This window comes from Pelodiscus sinensis, chromosome 25 (genome assembly GCF_049634645.1).
Source record: "Pelodiscus sinensis isolate JC-2024 chromosome 25, ASM4963464v1, whole genome shotgun sequence".
NCBI lineage: Eukaryota > Metazoa > Chordata > Testudines > Trionychidae > Pelodiscus > Pelodiscus sinensis.
The window spans coordinates 20,025,309-20,041,661 of NC_134735.1; the positions used below are offsets into that span (position 1 = coordinate 20,025,309).

General features: G+C 58.4%; 3 non-coding genes across 3 annotated transcripts; all 3 read left to right on the top strand.

Moving 5' to 3' along the window:
* Window positions 1-5,436: 5,436 nt before the first annotated feature.
* Window positions 5,437-5,510, top strand: TRNAN-GUU (transfer RNA asparagine (anticodon GUU)). The gene has a single exon. It is a non-coding gene; the product is annotated as a tRNA-Asn (tRNA).
* A 1,565-nt stretch (window positions 5,511-7,075) lies between these two features.
* Window positions 7,076-7,149, top strand: TRNAN-GUU (transfer RNA asparagine (anticodon GUU)). Its single transcript has one exon. It is a non-coding gene; the product is annotated as a tRNA-Asn (tRNA).
* Window positions 7,150-11,978: 4,829 nt separating this feature from the next.
* TRNAN-GUU (transfer RNA asparagine (anticodon GUU)) lies at window positions 11,979-12,052 on the top strand. Its single transcript has one exon. It is a non-coding gene; the product is annotated as a tRNA-Asn (tRNA).
* The last annotated feature ends 4,301 nt before the right edge of the window (window positions 12,053-16,353 follow it).

A 16,353-nucleotide genomic window follows, 5' to 3' on the forward strand; every position in this document is an offset into this window, starting at 1 on the left:
GGGCTGAGCCGTGCTGTGGCCTGCCCCACCCAGCCAGCCAGCCCAGCTCCTCCTCCTGCACAAACAGTCCCGCCTGCTCCTTTAGCAAAGCAGAGCGGGCTGGTTGTGGAACTTCTGGGAGACTGAGGTTCAAGTCCCAGGTCTGCTGCAGAGCCCTTGGCCCTGCCACTCCCCTGAGTGGGCCTCAGCTCCCGTCTGTGAAACGGGGACACTGATTCTAACTCGTCTAAGGGGAGAATTTTCAAAGCCCTAAGGGAGTTGGGAGCACAAGTGTGTGACTGTGCTTTGTGCCCACTGCTTGGTGCTCCTAAATCCCCCAGGTGCTTAGCGTGGGAGCTTTTCCGGGCAGGGGCTGCGGCTAGGGTTGCCAGGTGTCCCGTTTGAACCGGACAGTCCAGTATTTGAGCTTTCTGTCCAGGAGATAAATTGAGAAAAGATCTCAGTTTTCTAAATAAGATGTACTCTAGGTTGTGATGCAATGGCAAGTATGTCTGGTATTTTTATTGACCATCTGGCAACCCTGGCTGCGGCTGCCTCTCACTACTCTGGTGTGGACAAAGCACTGCAGTCATCCCGGGACAACGCCCCCAGAGACGCTCTCCCTCTGGGGCAGGGTCCTTTAATGCTTTTCACACTGACATAGGCTACGGGACAGCCCCTTGGACACGGGCATGAGTGTCCCCGCGGGGCGGTATCCCCCGGACGCTGCGCAATGCAGAGAAGAGGGGTGAGTCCTGGGGGATTGGTGGGACAAGAGACGTTCCGTTATTTTAACCCCACCCGCTATAAAGCAGCAAAACCCTGGGTCCAGGTACTCAAAAGTGCAGGGCTCTGCTTCTGCGGGATTAGCCGCCCCTTCTCGGCTGGTAACATGCAGGCGAAGCATCAAAGGGCTCCCACCCCACTGAGATGGTGACTGCATGTCTCGGGAAGGGAAGAATCCAGCCATGGGGGGGGGGGAGGGATCCCCTCTGGCACTGACGGAGAGGCCCAGAGACATGCAGAAGGAAAGTTCGGGAGGGAGGGGGCAGAGATACCAGGTAGGGAGGAGGACGGAGGTGCAGCTAACTCTGGTACTCGTGACACCCAGACCCCATCTCTCCCCACCTCCTTGGACCCAGGCAGCACCTGCTCCTTTTTGTCTCCTCTCCCATTGACTGCCGCCCTCCTCACCACCAGGTCTCCCAAAGGTTCCTCTCCCCAAATGTTTCCCACTCCCCTCCCACTGTTCCTCGCTCCCAAATCCCTGGGGTCCTGTCAAACAAACGTCTCTTCCTCCCTCCTGTGGCTGGCACCTCCATGTCCTGTAGCCTGGCCCCCCTCCCTTTACTCCATCCTTCACCAACCCTTCCAGCTCCTTGAGTTCCATTTCTTCCAGCCTCCACCCCAACTCCCTCCATCTGCATCTCCACCCCAGCCCTGCCTCCCAGCCCCGCCTCTTAGCCCCCGGCCCCAAACCTTCCCTTCCCTGGTTCTTCCCTCCCCAAACTGCCTGTTCTGCTTATTTCTAGGCCAGGGGTGAAGCAGGAGCCATTCTGCTGGGCACTCTGCAAACACAGAACAAGGACAGTCCCAGCCCCACGCGTCTGGCCCTTGAAGAACAAACCCAGAGGCAGAGGGACCTGGATAGACGGGATGGTGAGGGGCAATTTCCCTCAGCAGCTTGGGCCGTCCTGGCAGAATGGTGTCTCAGTCTCCCAGGAGATCACGGTAGTGGGAACCAACTGTCCATGTTGTGCTAGACAAGGGCGATAGGAAGCCGCTCTGGGGTGCCCCACTAAGCCTGGCGGGCTGGGGGCGGGGCTTTGGGTGCTGTCAGCACGCTGGGCTGCACAGCCACAGTGTACTCCAGGGATCTGGTGGCCAAGTAGTGTAGTGGCTGCACTCCCAGTCCCCTGCCCTGAGCCTCCAAACACCCCCCACCACCTACCCCTGACTCCTGCACCACAATCCCTGCACTGCGCCCCCCCTCACTCCTGGACTCCCTGCCCTGAGCTCTCCACACCCATACACTCTCCAGCCCCCTGTCCTGAGCTCCACCATACCCCTGCCCTGAGCTCCCCATCCTCCCACACTCCCCACCCCCTGCCCTGAGCTCCCCCACATCCTCACACTCCTCATCCCCCGCCCTGACCTCCCCATACTCCCACATTCCCCATCCCACTGCTCTGAGCTCCCCCACATCTACAGACTTCCCACCCCCCTGCCCTGAGCTCCCCCACATCCTCACACTGCATCCCCCTAACCTGAGCTCCCCACACCCACACACCCCAGCCCTGAGCTCCCTGGATTCCACACATTCAAATTTCTCACAGGTAATTTCCTGTCATTCAGTTTGGACACAGGCCGGCTAACCTTGTGAGGAGGGCTTTAAACTAGGTTCGACGGGGACAGGTGAGCAAAGCCCACAGGTAAGTGCTGAATGTGCGGGACTGAGAGATGGGTTGGAAATGGGGGGGATTACGGCCTATAATGGGAAGGAGCAAGGAGGGTCAGGGCACAACAGGGAGGCAAGATCAAATCAGTATCTTAGATGCCTATATACAAATCCAAGAAGTATGGGTAATAAGCAGGAAGAACTGGAATTGCTAACCAATAAATACAACTTTGATATCATTGGTATTACAGAAACCTGGTGGGATGGGACGCACGATTGGAATGTTGGTATGGAAGGGTACGGCTTGCTCAGGAAGGACAGACAGGGAAAAAAGGGAGGAGGGGTTGCCTTGTATATTAAAAATGTACACACTTGGACTGAAGTGGAGATGAACGTAGGAGATAGCTGTGTAGACAGTCTCTGGGTGAAGCTAAAAGGGGTAAAAAACGAGGGTGATATCATGCTAGGAGTCTACTACAGGCCACCTAGCCAGGTGGAAGAGGTGGATGAGGCCTTTTTTAAACAATTAACAAAACTAGCCAAAGCCCAAGATTTGGTGGTGATGGGGGACTTCAACTATCCAGACATATGTTGGGAAACTAACACAGCGGGGCGCAGGCTATCCAAGAAGTTTCTGGACTGCATTGGAGACAACTTTCTGTTTCAGAAGGTTGAAAAAGCTACCAGAGGAGAAGCTGTTCTGGATTTGGTTTTAAGAAATAGGGAGCAACTAGTTGAGAACTTGAAAGTGGAAGACAGTATAGGGGACAGTGATCATGAAATAATAGAGTTCATGATCTTAAGGAAAGGTAGAAGGGAGACCAGCACAATTGAGCTAATGGATTTCAGGAAGACAGATTTTGATAAGTTCAGAGAACTTGTAGGTAAGGTCCCATGGGAAGCAAGACTGAAGGGAAAAACAACTGAGGAGAGTTGGAAGTATTTCAAAGGGACGTTGTTAAGGGCCCAAAAGCAAACAATTCCGCTGTGTAGGAAAGATAGAAAATATGGCAAAAGACCAGCTTGGCTTAACAAGGAGATCTTGCATGATCTCAAAATAAAAAAGGAGTCGTATAAAAAATGGAAACTAGGACAACTAACAAAGGATGAATATAGGCAAGCAACACGGGAATGCAGGGGCAAGATTAGAAAGGCAAAGGCACAAAATGAGATCAAACTAGCTACAGGCATAAAGGGAAACAAGAAGACCTTTTACAAATACATTAAAAGCAAGAGGAAGACCAAGGACAGGGTAGGCCCACTGCTTAGTGAGGAGGGAGAAGCAGTAACAGGAAACTTGGAAATGGCAGAGATGCTCAATGACTTCTTTGTTTCGGTCTTCACCGAGAAGTCTGGAGGTGTGCCTAACGTAGTGAATACAAGCAGAGAGAGGGTAAGTTTAGAAGATAGGATACACAAAGAACAAGTTAAAAATCACTTAGGAAAGTTAGATGTCAGCAAGTCACCAGCTCCTGATGAAATGCATCCCAGGATACTCAAGGAGCTGATAGAGGAGCTATCTGAGCCTTTAGCTATGATTTTTGAAAAATCATGGCAGACAGGGGAGATTCCAGAAGACTGGAAAAGGGCAAATAATGTGCCCATCTATAAAAAGGGGAATAAGAACAACCCAGGAAACTACAGACCGGTCAGTTTAACGTCTGTCCCAGGGAAGATAATGGAGCAGGTAATTAAGGAAATCATATGCAAACACTTGGAAGGTAATAAAGTGAAAGTGCAGATGATACCAAACTGGGTGGGGTTGCAACTTCTTTGGAGGAGAGGGACATAATTCAAAATGACCTTAGCAAGTTAGGGAAATGGTCAGAGGTAAACAGGATGCGGTTTAATAAAGAGAAATGGAAAGTGCTCCACTTAGGAAGGAACAATCAGTTCCATACATACAAGATGGGATGCGACTGTCTAGGAAGGAGCATGGTGGAAAGAGATCTAGGGGTCACAGTGGACCACAAGTTGAATATGAGTCAACAGTGTGATGCTGTTGCAAAAAAAGCAAATATGATTCTAGGTTGTATCAACAGGTGTGTTGTAAGCAAAACTCGTGAAGTTGTGGTACCGCCCCAGGGTCAGGAGCATGTCAGGTCTCTTCAGACATGCATGTGCCTATTGGGCCACGGCCCCTGGGTGTCACGCAGCTGGAGCGTGGCATGGCATGTGCTTGCACGTGCACAGGTGTCTGTGTGATCCGTGGGAGGCATGGCCCACGTGCGCGGTCCCTGGTCTCCCTCCCGCCTCCTCCCCCAAACTACTTAATTCGAACAACTTCCCCGGCTGACCAAAACCCATCTCATCCCATCAAAAGCTTCTGCCCAGCCCAAGAGGACCAGCTACGTTCCCGGCTCAATTCATCCCTTACAGTCAGAGCCAAAAATCACCAGCTGACGGTCCTTCAGAATCCTCAATGGAAAGGGGGAGAGGGAATTGTGGGAGCACGGGCAGCACTCGCCACGTTCTCGGTTGAGGCTTGCAGCAGTCATGGAAGAGAGAGCTGGCTTCGGTCAAGTCTCGGGAGTACGGCCACGGCTTGGACGGGTCCTTCAGTCCTTGGCTCAGAGCTTCGGTTGGTAGCCCACATCCTCCCGTGGTAAAAAAGCAGGAGGGCTTTCCTTCCAGGGCCTTTTGCATCTTCTGCCGTGGGAGCACCTGAAAGTAAAACAGCTGCGGCAGGCGTACGCCATGGCCACTAGGGGCGGCGCCGCAGGAAGCCCTGTTGCCTGAGGACAGAAGAGGAGGCCTCCGTGCCTCCCACACAGGAAGCGGGGGGCTGCCGAGAGCTTCCCCGCAGGCGGCATCCTGGCCTGGCCTTTAGCTACTTGCAGCCTGGAGTGAAGGCGCGGAGTCAAAAGAGGCCGGCCCACACGTAGCAGAGGATGGTTTCGAGCCATCGACCTCTGGGTTATGGGCCCAGCACGCTTCCGCTGCGCCACTCTGCTCCCTTGTGGCTAAATTGCCCGCAATCCACTCTAGCACCTGGGCTGCACTGGCACCGCCAGGGAGAGGAGCAGGCTGCTAGGCAGCGTTTCGGAAACCCCTTCGAGGTCTCTGTGGCGCAATGGGTCAGCGTGTTCGGCTGTTAACCGAAAGGATGGTGGTTCGAGCCCACCCGGGGACGTGGCTACGCTTGGCCTCCTGGCGCTTGCTAGCGGGCTCCCTTTTGCCACCTCCAAGCCATCCCTCTCGGCCTCAGTGAGGTCACCTTGTGGCCGGCAAGGTTCAGGGGCCGTGCCGTGCCACGGGAGCCCGTCTCCCAGCAACCGCGCCGGGGCCTCGGCCTCAGGGCTTAAGCCCCGAGCCCAAGCGTGAAAGCTCCAGCCGGGCAGGTGTCGTTCCCCTCCCGCCTCTACGCCAGCTGAGAGGGAGAAACGCACGAGCCGCGCGGGTTCTTAGCCGCCTCCCTCCTGCGGGCCTGTTTGCTGCGCAGACCTCTGGGCCTGTCTCATGCCTCCCCTGGGAAGCGTGGCCGCGCGAACTGAGCCCCAGTCGCAGCTCCTGAGGTTTCCTGTGCAGCCTTGGACTTGCATGGCTGCCATGGTTTCTCTTTGGAAGGGACTCGGTCCCGCTTGGACAGGCGACTCGCCCGTGTGACTCCAAACGCCATCTTGTGGCTGTCTTTTTCCCCCACAGCCAGAACACCAGGATTCGCCTCCCACGGCAGAAGATACAAAAGGCCCTGGAAGGAAAGCCCTCCTGCTTTTTTACCTCGGGAGGATGTGGGCTACCAACCGAAGCTCTGAGCCAAGGACTGAAGGACCCGTCCAAGCCGTGGCCGTACTCCCGAGACTTGACCGAAGCCAGCTCTCTCTTCCATGACTGCTGCAAGCCTCAACCGAGAACGTGGCGAGTGCTGCCCGTGCTCCCACAATTCCCTCTCCCCCTTTCCATTGAGGATTCTGAAGGACCGTCAGCTGGTGATTTTTGGCTCTGACTGTAAGGGATGAATTGAGCCGGGAACGTAGCTGGTCCTCTTGGGCTGGGCAGAAGCTTTTGATGGGATGAGATGGGTTTTGGTCAGCCGGCGTGTGCCTAAAGAGCGTGGGTGGTGGCGATGCGGGAGAAGCGGCGCGTCGGAGGGAATTGCTCGCGTGTCCTGTTGTTGAGCAGTATGGCAAAGGCAGAAGTTCTCTTTGTGAGGGGTTTGGCGTGCCTGGGAGTAGTAGAGCAAGGCCAGTGTTGATGCTGTGGCAGCTCTTTGTCTAGGCGTTTTGTCTAGGCCTGAATGAAGGCTCTGGGTAGCGTGGTCCAGAAGTGCTTTGTTCCACGAGCGTCTGGAGAGCCTCCCTGGCGCGTTCCCTGAGCGGGTCCCGGCGGCCCTTGTGGGTGGGAAAAGGGCAGGAGGAAGCCCTGTTGCCTGAGGACAGAAGAGGAGGCCTCCGTGCCTCCCACACAGGAAGCGGGGGGCTGCCGAGAGCTTCCCCGCAGGCGGCATCCTGGCCTGGCCTGGCCTTTAGCTACTTGCAGCCTGGAGTGAAGGCGCGGAGTCAAAAGAGGCCGGCCCACACGTAGCAGAGGATGGTTTCGATCCATCGACCTCTGGGTTATGGGCCCAGCACGCTTCCGCTGCGCCACTCTGCTCCCTTGGGGGTAGACTGCCCGCAATCCACTCTAGCACCTGGGCTGCACTGGCACGGCCAGGCAGAGGAGCAGGCTGCTAGGCAGCGTTTCGGAAAGCCCTTCGAGGTCTCTGTGGCGCAATGGGTCAGCGTGTTCGGCTGTTAACCGAAAGGATGGTGGTTCGAGCCCACCCAGGGACGTGGCTACGCTCGGCCTCCTGGCGCTTGCTAGCGGGCTCCCTTTTGCCACCTCCAAGCCATCCCTCTCGGCCTCGGTGAGGTCACCTTGTGGCCGGCAAGGTTCAGGGGCCGTGCCGTGCCACGGGAGCCCGTCTCCCAGCAACCGCGCCGGGGCCTCGGCCTCAGGGCTTAAGCCCCGAGCCCAAGCGCGAAAGCTCCAGCCGGGCAGGTGTCGTTCCCCTCCCGCCTCTACGCCAGCTGAGAGGGAGAAACGCACGAGCCGCGCGGGTTCTTAGCCGCCTCCCTCCTGCGGGCCTGTTTGCTGCGCAGACCTCTGGGCCTGTCTCATGCCTCCCCTGGGAAGCGTGGCCGCGCGAACTGAGCCCCAGTCGCAGCTCCTGAGGTTTCCTGTGCAGCCTTGGACTTGCATGGCTGCCATGGTTTCTCTTTGGAAGGGACTCGGTCCCGCTTGGACAGGCGACTCGCCCGTGTGACTCCAAACGCCATCTTGTGGCTGTCTTTTTCCCCCACAGCCAGAACACCAGGATTCGCCTCCCACGGCAGAAGATGCAAAAGGCCCTGGAAGGAAAGCCCTCCTGCTTTTTTACCTCGGGAGGATGTGGGCTACCAACCGAAGCTCTGAGCCAAGGACTGAAGGACCCGTCCAAGCCGTGGCCGTACTCCCGAGACTTGACCGAAGCCAGCTCTCTCTTCCATGACTGCTGCAAGCCTCAACCGAGAACGTGGCGAGTGCTCCCACAATTCCCTCTCCCCCTTTCCATTGAGGATTCTGAAGGACCGTCAGCTGGTGATTTTTGGCTCTGACTGTAAGGGATGAATTGAGCCGGGAACGTAGCTGGTCCTCTTGGGCTGGGCAGAAGCTTTTGATGGGATGAGATGGGTTTTGGTCAGCCGGCGTGTGCCTAAAGAGCGTGGGTGGTGGCGATGCGGGAGAAGCGGCGCGTCGGAGGGAATTGCTCGCGTGTCCTGTTGTTGAGCAGTATGGCGAAGGCAGAAGTTCTCTTTGTGAGGGGTTTGGCGTGCCTGGGAGTAGTAGAGCAAGGCCAGTGTTGATGCTGTGGCAGCTCTTTGTCTAGGCGTTTTGTTTAGGCCTGAATGAAGGCTCTGGGTAGCGTGGTCCAGAAGTGCTTTGTTCCACGAGCGTCTGGAGAGCCTCCCGGGCGCGCTCCCTGAGCGGGTCCCGGCGGCCCTTGTGGGTGGGAAAAGGGCAGGAGGAAGCCCTGTTGCCTGAGGACAGAAGAGGAGGCCTCCGTGCCTCCCACACAGGAAGCGGGGGGCTGCCGAGAGCTTCCCCGCAGGCGGCATCCTGGCCTGGCCTTTAGCTACTTGCAGCCTGGAGTGAAGGCGCGGAGTCAAAAGAGGCCAGCCCACACGTAGCAGAGGATGGCTTCGATCCATCGACCTCTGGGTTATGGGCCCAGCACGCTTCCGCTGCGCCACTCTGATCCCTTGGGGATAGACTGCCCGCAATCCACTCTAGCACCTGGGCTGCACTGGCACGGCCAGGCAGAGGAGCAGGCTGCTAGGCAGCGTTTCGGAAAGCCCTTCGAGGTCTCTGTGGCGCAATGGGTCAGCGCGTTCTGCTGTTAACCGAAAGGATGGTGATTCGAGCCCACCCGGGGACGTGGCTACGCTCGGCCTCCTGGCGCTTGCTAGCGGGCTCCCTTTTGCCACCTCCAAGCCATCCCTCTCGGCCTCGGTGAGGTCACCTTGTGGCCGGCAAGGTTCAGGGGCCGTGCCGTGCCACAGGAGCCCGTCTCCCAGCAACCGCGCCGGGGCCTCGGCCTCGGGGCTTAAGCCCCGAGCCCAAGCGCAAAAGCTCCAGCCGGGCAGGTGTCGTTCCCCTCCCGCCTCTACGCCAGCTGAGAGGGAGAAACGCACGAGCCGCGCGGGTTCTTAGCCGCCTCCCTCCTGCGGGCCTGTTTGCTGCGCAGACCTCTGGGCCTGTCTCATGCCTCCCCTGGGAAGCGTGGCCGCGCGAACTGAGCCCCAGTCGCAGCTCCTGAGGTTTCCTGTGCAGCCTTGGACTTGCATGGCTGCCATGGTTTCTCTTTGGGAGGGACTCGGTCCCGCTTGGACAGGCGACTCGCCCGTGTGACTCCAAACGCCATCTTGTGGCTGTCTTTTTCCCCCACAGCCAGAACACCAGGATTCGCCTCCCACGGCAGAAGATGCAAAAGGCCCTGGAAGGAAAGCCCTCCTGCTTTTTTACCTCGGGAGGATGTGGGCTACCAACCGAAGCTCTGAGCCAAGGACTGAAGGACCCGTCCAAGCCGTGGCCGTACTCCCGAGACTTGACCGAAGCCAGCTCTCTCTTCCATGACTGCTGCAAGCCTCAACCGAGACCGTGGCGAGTGCTGCCCGTGCTCCCACAATTCCCTCTCCCCCTTTCCATTGAGGATTCTGAAGGACCGTCAGCTGGTGATTTTTGGCTCTGACTGTAAGGGATGAATTGAGCCGGGAACGTAGCTGGTCCTCTTGGGCTGGGCAGAAGCTTTTGATGGGATGAGATGGGTTTTGGTCAGCCGGCGTGTGCCTAAAGAGCGTGGGTGGTGGCGATGCGGGAGAAGCGGCGCGTCGGAGGGAATTGCTCGCGTGTCCTGTTGTTGAGCAGTATGGCGAAGGCAGAAGTTCTCTTTGTGAGGGGTTTGGCGTGCCTGGGAGTAGTAGAGCAAGGCCAGTGTTGATGCTGTGGCAGCTCTCTGTCTAGGCGTTTTGTCTAGGCCTGAATGAAGGCTCTGGGTAGCGTGGTCCAGAAGTGCTTTGTTCCACGAGCGTCTGGAGAGCCTCCCTGGCGCGCTCCCTGAGCGGGTCCCGGCGGCCCTTGTGGGTGGGAAAAGGGCAGGAGGAAGCCCTGTTGCCTGAGGACAGAAGAGGAGGCCTCCGTGCCTCCCACACAGGAAGCGGGGGGCTGCCGAGAGCTTCCCCGCAGGCGGCATCCTGGCCTGGCCTGGCCTTTAGCTACTTGCAGCCTGGAGTGAAGGCGCGGAGTCAAAAGAGGCCGGCCCACACGTAGCAGAGGATGGTTTCGATCCATCGACCTCTGGGTTATGGGCCCAGCACGCTTCCGCTGCGCCACTCTGCTCCCTTGGGGCTAGACTGCCCGCAATCCACTCTAGCACCTGGGCTGCACTGGCACGGCCAGGCAGAGGAGCAGGCTGCTAGGCAGCGTTTCGGAAAGCCCTTCGAGGTCTCTGTGGCGCAATGGGTCAGCGCGTTCGGCTGTTAACCGAAAGGATGGTGATTCGAGCCCACCCGGGGACGTGGCTACGCTCGGCCTCCTGGCGCTTGCTAGCGGGCTCCCTTTTGCCACCTCCAAGCCATCCCTCTCGGCCTCAGTGAGGTCACCTTGTGGCCGGCAAGGTTCAGGGGCCGTGCCGTGCCACAGGAGCCCGTCTCCCAGCAACCGCGCCGGGGCCTCGGCCTCGGGGCTTAAGCCCCGAGCCCAAGCGCAAAAGCTCCAGCCGGGCAGGTGTCGTTCCCCTCCCGCCTCTACGCCAGCTGAGAGGGAGAAACGCACGAGCCGCGCGGGTTCTTAGCCGCCTCCCTCCTGCGGGCCTGTTTGCTGCGCAGACCTCTGGGCCTGTCTCATGCCTCCCCTGGGAAGCGTGGCCGCGCGAACTGAGCCCCAGTCGCAGCTCCTGAGGTTTCCTGTGCAGCCTTGGACTTGCATGGCTGCCATGGTTTCTCTTTGGGAGGGACTCGGTCCCGCTTGGACAGGCGACTCGCCCGTGTGACTCCAAACGCCATCTTGTGGCTGTCTTTTTCCCCCACAGCCAGAACACCAGGATTCGCCTCCCACGGCAGAAGATGCAAAAGGCCCTGGAAGGAAAGCCCTCCTGCTTTTTTACCTCGGGAGGATGTGGGCTACCAACCGAAGCTCTGAGCCAAGGACTGAAGGACCCGTCCAAGCCGTGGCCGTACTCCCGAGACTTGACCGAAGCCAGCTCTCTCTTCCATGACTGCTGCAAGCCTCAACCGAGACCGTGGCGAGTGCTGCCCGTGCTCCCACAATTCCCTCTCCCCCTTTCCATTGAGGATTCTGAAGGACCGTCAGCTGGTGATATTTGGCTCTGACTGTAAGGGATGAATTGAGCCGGGAACGTAGCTGGTCCTCTTGGGCTGGGCAGAAGCTTTTGATGGGATGAGATGGGTTTTGGTCAGCCGGCGTGTGCCTAAAGAGCGTGGGTGGTGGCGATGCGGGAGAAGCGGCGCGTCGGAGGGAATTGCTCGCGTGTCCTGTTGTTGAGCAGTATGGCGAAGGCAGAAGTTCTCTTTGTGAGGGGTTTGGCGTGCCTGGGAGTAGTAGAGCAAGGCCAGTGTTGATGCTGTGGCAGCTCTCTGTCTAGGCGTTTTGTCTAGGCCTGAATGAAGGCTCTGGGTAGCGTGGTCCAGAAGTGCTTTGTTCCACGAGCGTCTGGAGAGCCTCCCTGGCGCGCTCCCTGAGCGGGTCCCGGCGGCCCTTGTGGGTGGGAAAAGGGCAGGAGGAAGCCCTGTTGCCTGAGGACAGAAGAGGAGGCCTCCGTGCCTCCCACACAGGAAGCGGGGGGCTGCCGAGAGCTTCCCCGCAGGCGGCATCCTGGCCTGGCCTGGCCTTTAGCTACTTGCAGCCTGGAGTGAAGGCGCGGAGTCAAAAGAGGCCGGCCCACACGTAGCAGAGGATGGTTTCGATCCATCGACCTATGGGTTATGGGCCCAGCACGCTTCCGCTGCGCCACTCTGCTCCCTTGGGGCTAGACTGCCCGCAATCCACTCTAGCACCTGGGCTGCACTGGCACGGCCAGGCAGAGGAGCAGGCTGCTAGGCAGCGTGTCTGAAACCCCTTCTAGGTCTCTGTGGCGCAATGGGTCAGCGCGTTTGGCTGTTAACCGAAAGGATGGTGGTTCGAGCCCACCCGGGGACGTGGCTACGCTCGGCCTCCTGGCGCTTGCTAGCGGGCTCCCTTTTGCCACCTCCAAGCCATCCCTCTCGGCCTCGGTGAGGTCACCTTGTGGCCGGCAAGGTTCAGGGGCCGTGCCGTGCCACGGGAGCCCGTCTCCCAGCAACCGCGCAGGGGCCTCGGCCTCGGGGCTTAAGCCCCGAGCCCAAGCGCAAAAGCTCCAGCCGGGCAGGTGTCGTTCCCCTCCCGCCTCTACGCCAGCTGAGAGGGAGAAACGCACGAGCCGCGCGGGTTCTTAGCCGCCTCCCTCCTGCGGGCCTGTTTGCTGCGCAGACCTCTGGGCCTGTCTCATGCCTCCCCTGGGAAGCGTGGCCGCGCGAACTGAGCCCCAGTCGCAGCTCCTGAGGTTTCCTGTGCAGCCTTGGACTTGCATGGCTGCCATGGTTTCTCTTTGGAAGGGACTCGGTCCCGCTTGGACAGGCGACTCGCCCGTGTGACTCCAAACGCCATCTTGTGGCTGTCTTTTTCCCCCACAGCCAGAACACCAGGATTCGCCTGCTCCTGGGTGGCCTGTGTCCCTTTCGGGCCATGGCGGCCGCTATGCGCCCGTAGACGGCCACGTTCCTCCTCCTAGTACAGAGATCATGGACGCTGGGGCCCTGCCCCCAAACCTCAATGAGGTCCATGACCTCCACACTAGACCAGGAGGGTGCGCGCCATCTACGGCCCCTGGCTGGCCCCTGGGTGCTGGGGGACTGGGCGGGGGGACGGCTCGCTGGCACTGGCTGCCTGGCTCATCCTGCAGCCGCTGGCTCGGGGCAGAGACTGCTGGCAGGGCTGGCTCTGGCAAGTGCCGTCTGGCCAGAGTCTACCCCTTTAAGGGCCCCAGGGCTGGGGAGAGGAGAGGAGTTTTCCTGCTTTGGCCCAGAGCAGCCACCAGGGGAACCTGGGGAGGGCTGGGCTCCAGCTACTTCGAATTAAGTGGCTACACAGCCCTTAATTCCAACTACTGAATTCGAATTTGGCGTTACTCCTGGTAGAATGAAGTTTACCTAGTTCGAATTAAGTCCAAACTAGCGGTTTGTATGTGTAGCACCTATGAAAGTTACTTCCAACTAACGGCTGTTAGTTCGAATTAACTTTGTAGTGTAGACATACCCATAGTTCCTATACAACTAGCAGCTAATGGGTAGTCTCCAGTAGTTTAAATCTTGGGGCATTTGGAAAAGGAGGGGGCGCTACATGTGTGCGGGGTGTATTGTTGCCCTCTGCTGGATGGACTGTAAATGCTTTATGTATGTATCATATGCCCTATAGTGCTAACAGTTAATGGAGATTCTCCTCTAGCTCACACCTGGCATTTTCTAAAGTAATATATGTGTGTGTATGTGCGAGAAAGAGCAAGAGCCTGGGGGCTCCCTCATGTCTCCTCCCCATCCTGATCTGCTTGGCTTAAGTGCAGGAAAGAAGAAGTAGTGAGCTTTGTGTATTTGACATCAGGTGGAAGCAGGGGAATGGAGGACTGGTGGGAACAAGAGCACTTGGCTTCTTTTCCTGCAGACCGAGAGGGGTGGGGACTGGCTTGAGCTATATAAATCAGATGCCGCTCCATGCCTCAGTTTCCCCCTTCATACAATGCCGATGACACAGAGAATGTTTGTAAAGTGCCTTGTTGTTAGCCCATGGGGCAGAGGGGGAAACTCGGTCTCAGAAGCAGACTGGGGGGAGGTAAAACTCTACCTAGGCAGCGCTGGTTCCACTACGTCACGCTGCCAGACCGGTCTGAGTGGGTCCCTCTCTTGGCTGCTCCTCCCCCCAGGAGGAGTGGGTTCCTCTCCATCGGCTGCAGGAACCAGCATTTCAAGGTCTTTGCCAATGGGCAGCCGTTCTGCAATTCATCTCTGCCGCGGCTTCCAGCAGATCGATACACTGGAGATCGATGGTGCCGTGGTCGGGTCCTGTGCCCAGTTGTGAGCCCGACCGGTGCCGCTGCCCAGACGGAGATGAGTGGCACACACACGACACCCCCCTACGGCCGCCCTCGCAGACCCAATAAACCTCTCCCTTTCGCAGAACGACTCTGCTCCTGCGTGGTTCTGGGGCTACTTGTGTGTGTGTCCTAGACCCCCTTTCTGCTCAGCGCAGATAGAGACTCCTCTGCAGGTAGAGCTGAGTGCGACGCCTGCACTGGGATGGCGTATTGGGATAATGTACTGACAGCTCCTCTGCGCCACCCCTCCTCTTCCTGCCGCTGCAACATCAAATTAACCTTCCTGGTCTGCCCCCGTCCTCCCTCCGGTACCAGGAGACCCCACGCATGATGGGAGGGGCTGCAAACTGGGGAGCAGGCTACTGCAGGGCTGAGGGCAGCAAACCAGCCCCCAGAGCCCTGCAGGGCCTGGCCACGGGGAAGGGGAACTGATGTGAGCAGCATTTAGAGCTGGGGGGGGCTGCGGGGAGGAGGACAATGGAGCCACGAGCAGGACAGGGGGTGAGCCAGCACCAGTGAGTCTCAGGGGGTATGTCTACACTACCCCGCTAGTTCGAACTAGGGGGGTAATGTATGCATACCGAACTTGCTAATGAAGCCCGGGATTTGAATTTCCCGGGCTTCATTAGCATAAAGCCGGCGCTGCCATTTTTAAAAGCCGGCTAGTGCGTACCCCGAGCTGTGGAACGAGGAGTACAGATAGTTCGGAATGGCTACGTAGTTCGAACTATCTAGCCCGTGCCGCGTGTAGCCGCGCGGCACGGGGTTCGCACTAGCCGGCTTTTAAAAATGGCGGCGCCGGCTTTATGCTAATGAAGCCCGGGAAATTCAAATCCCGGGCTTCATTAGCAAGTTCGGTATGCATACATTACCCCCCTAGTTCGAACTAGCGGGGTAGTGTAGAAATACATACCCAGGGGGACTAGAGCCTCCAGGCCTGGCCCCCGTTGAGAGAGAAGCTCAGAGATTGGAGCTGGGGCAGCCAAGAGCCCCCCACTGCTTTGTGGGGTGCAGAACAATGACTGCTCCCGAGGGGGGAAAGGAAGGTGCCTGCACTGCAGGGCCTCCCTGGAGAGACAGTATCGGTCCCTGGCAGACAAAGGTGGAACCAGTTCCAGGGCCTGGCCAGGAAAGAGCCCAAGTCCTGGGAGAAATCAGGCTCCATGCTCAGCTGTGAGTCCGAGTCCCATAGACAAAAGCGCCCCAGGGCAGTGGTGGATTCTCCACATGTCAATGGATCTAGTGCAGGCCAGAGGCCTTGCTGGGATGCGCTAGGGCAAAGCCCAGGGCTGGGGCCGGACGGGAGCCCGTGAGAGGCAGCGGGGCGAGTGGGAGGCTCTAACTCTTGCTCCTGGCCAGGAAGTCCAGTGCTGGGTGACACCAAGGCCACGTCTGCACTGCAGGCATTTTGCTCAAGAACAACTGTTCTTGTGCAAAAACTTGTGGCGCGTCTACACTGCACGTGAATTCTTGTGCAAGTAAATTTGCAGTAAAGCATCAGAAAAGAGGGCTTCTTGCACAGGAGTTATTCCTCTCCCCACGAGGAATAAGCCCCTTTTGTGCAAGAGCTGTTGTGCAAGAAGGCAGCGTGGACGGGCACCAGGGGCTTCTTGAGCAAGACACTTTTATGGCTAAAATGGTCATCAGAGCTTTCTTGCACGAGAAAACGTTCACAATGCCATGGACACTCTTGTGCAAAAGCACATGGCAGGGTGGAGGTGCTCTTGCACGAGACCTTTTGCGCAAGAACTCCGGTGTGAAACAGTTCTTGTGCAAGAAGCCTGCAGCGTAGGGCAGGGAGCAGCCTATGGGGCTACTGGAGCTGCTGGCTGCAGGATGCCCAGTCAGGGAGTGGGGGGGACCCCTAGGAATGGCTCCAACTTCCCAGAGGGGTGGCCAGAGGCAGGACATTTGCCTGGCAGGGTGAGGTGGGGGGGGCAGTGACCTCACAGGGGCTTTGGGCAGCCCTCAGCAGATCAGGCAAAGGGCAGGTGGGGAGGTGGTGACCTCACAGAGGAACCCACATCTCAGGCTGAGAAAAGGGGGGGGCGGGCCCAGGGGACTTTGGAGACCCCCGGTTGCTTTAGCTCTGGTGCGTCTCCTGCTCACAGTTGCTTTGTCCTCTGTGAGTTCCACGTCCGGACAGCGTTTTGCAGAAGGTAAGAGCCCCCAGGGGTTTGGATCCCGCCCGGGGCCGGCTGGGTTCCAGGCAGGCCCAGCCCTCGGTCAAGGGCCAGAAGTGCCTGTGCAAGACCGAGCCGATAAGCAAGGGGCCATTTGGGGGCTGGGGGCAGTCGCTCTGGGGAGCTGGAACCCCTGGATTTCGCTCTGCAGG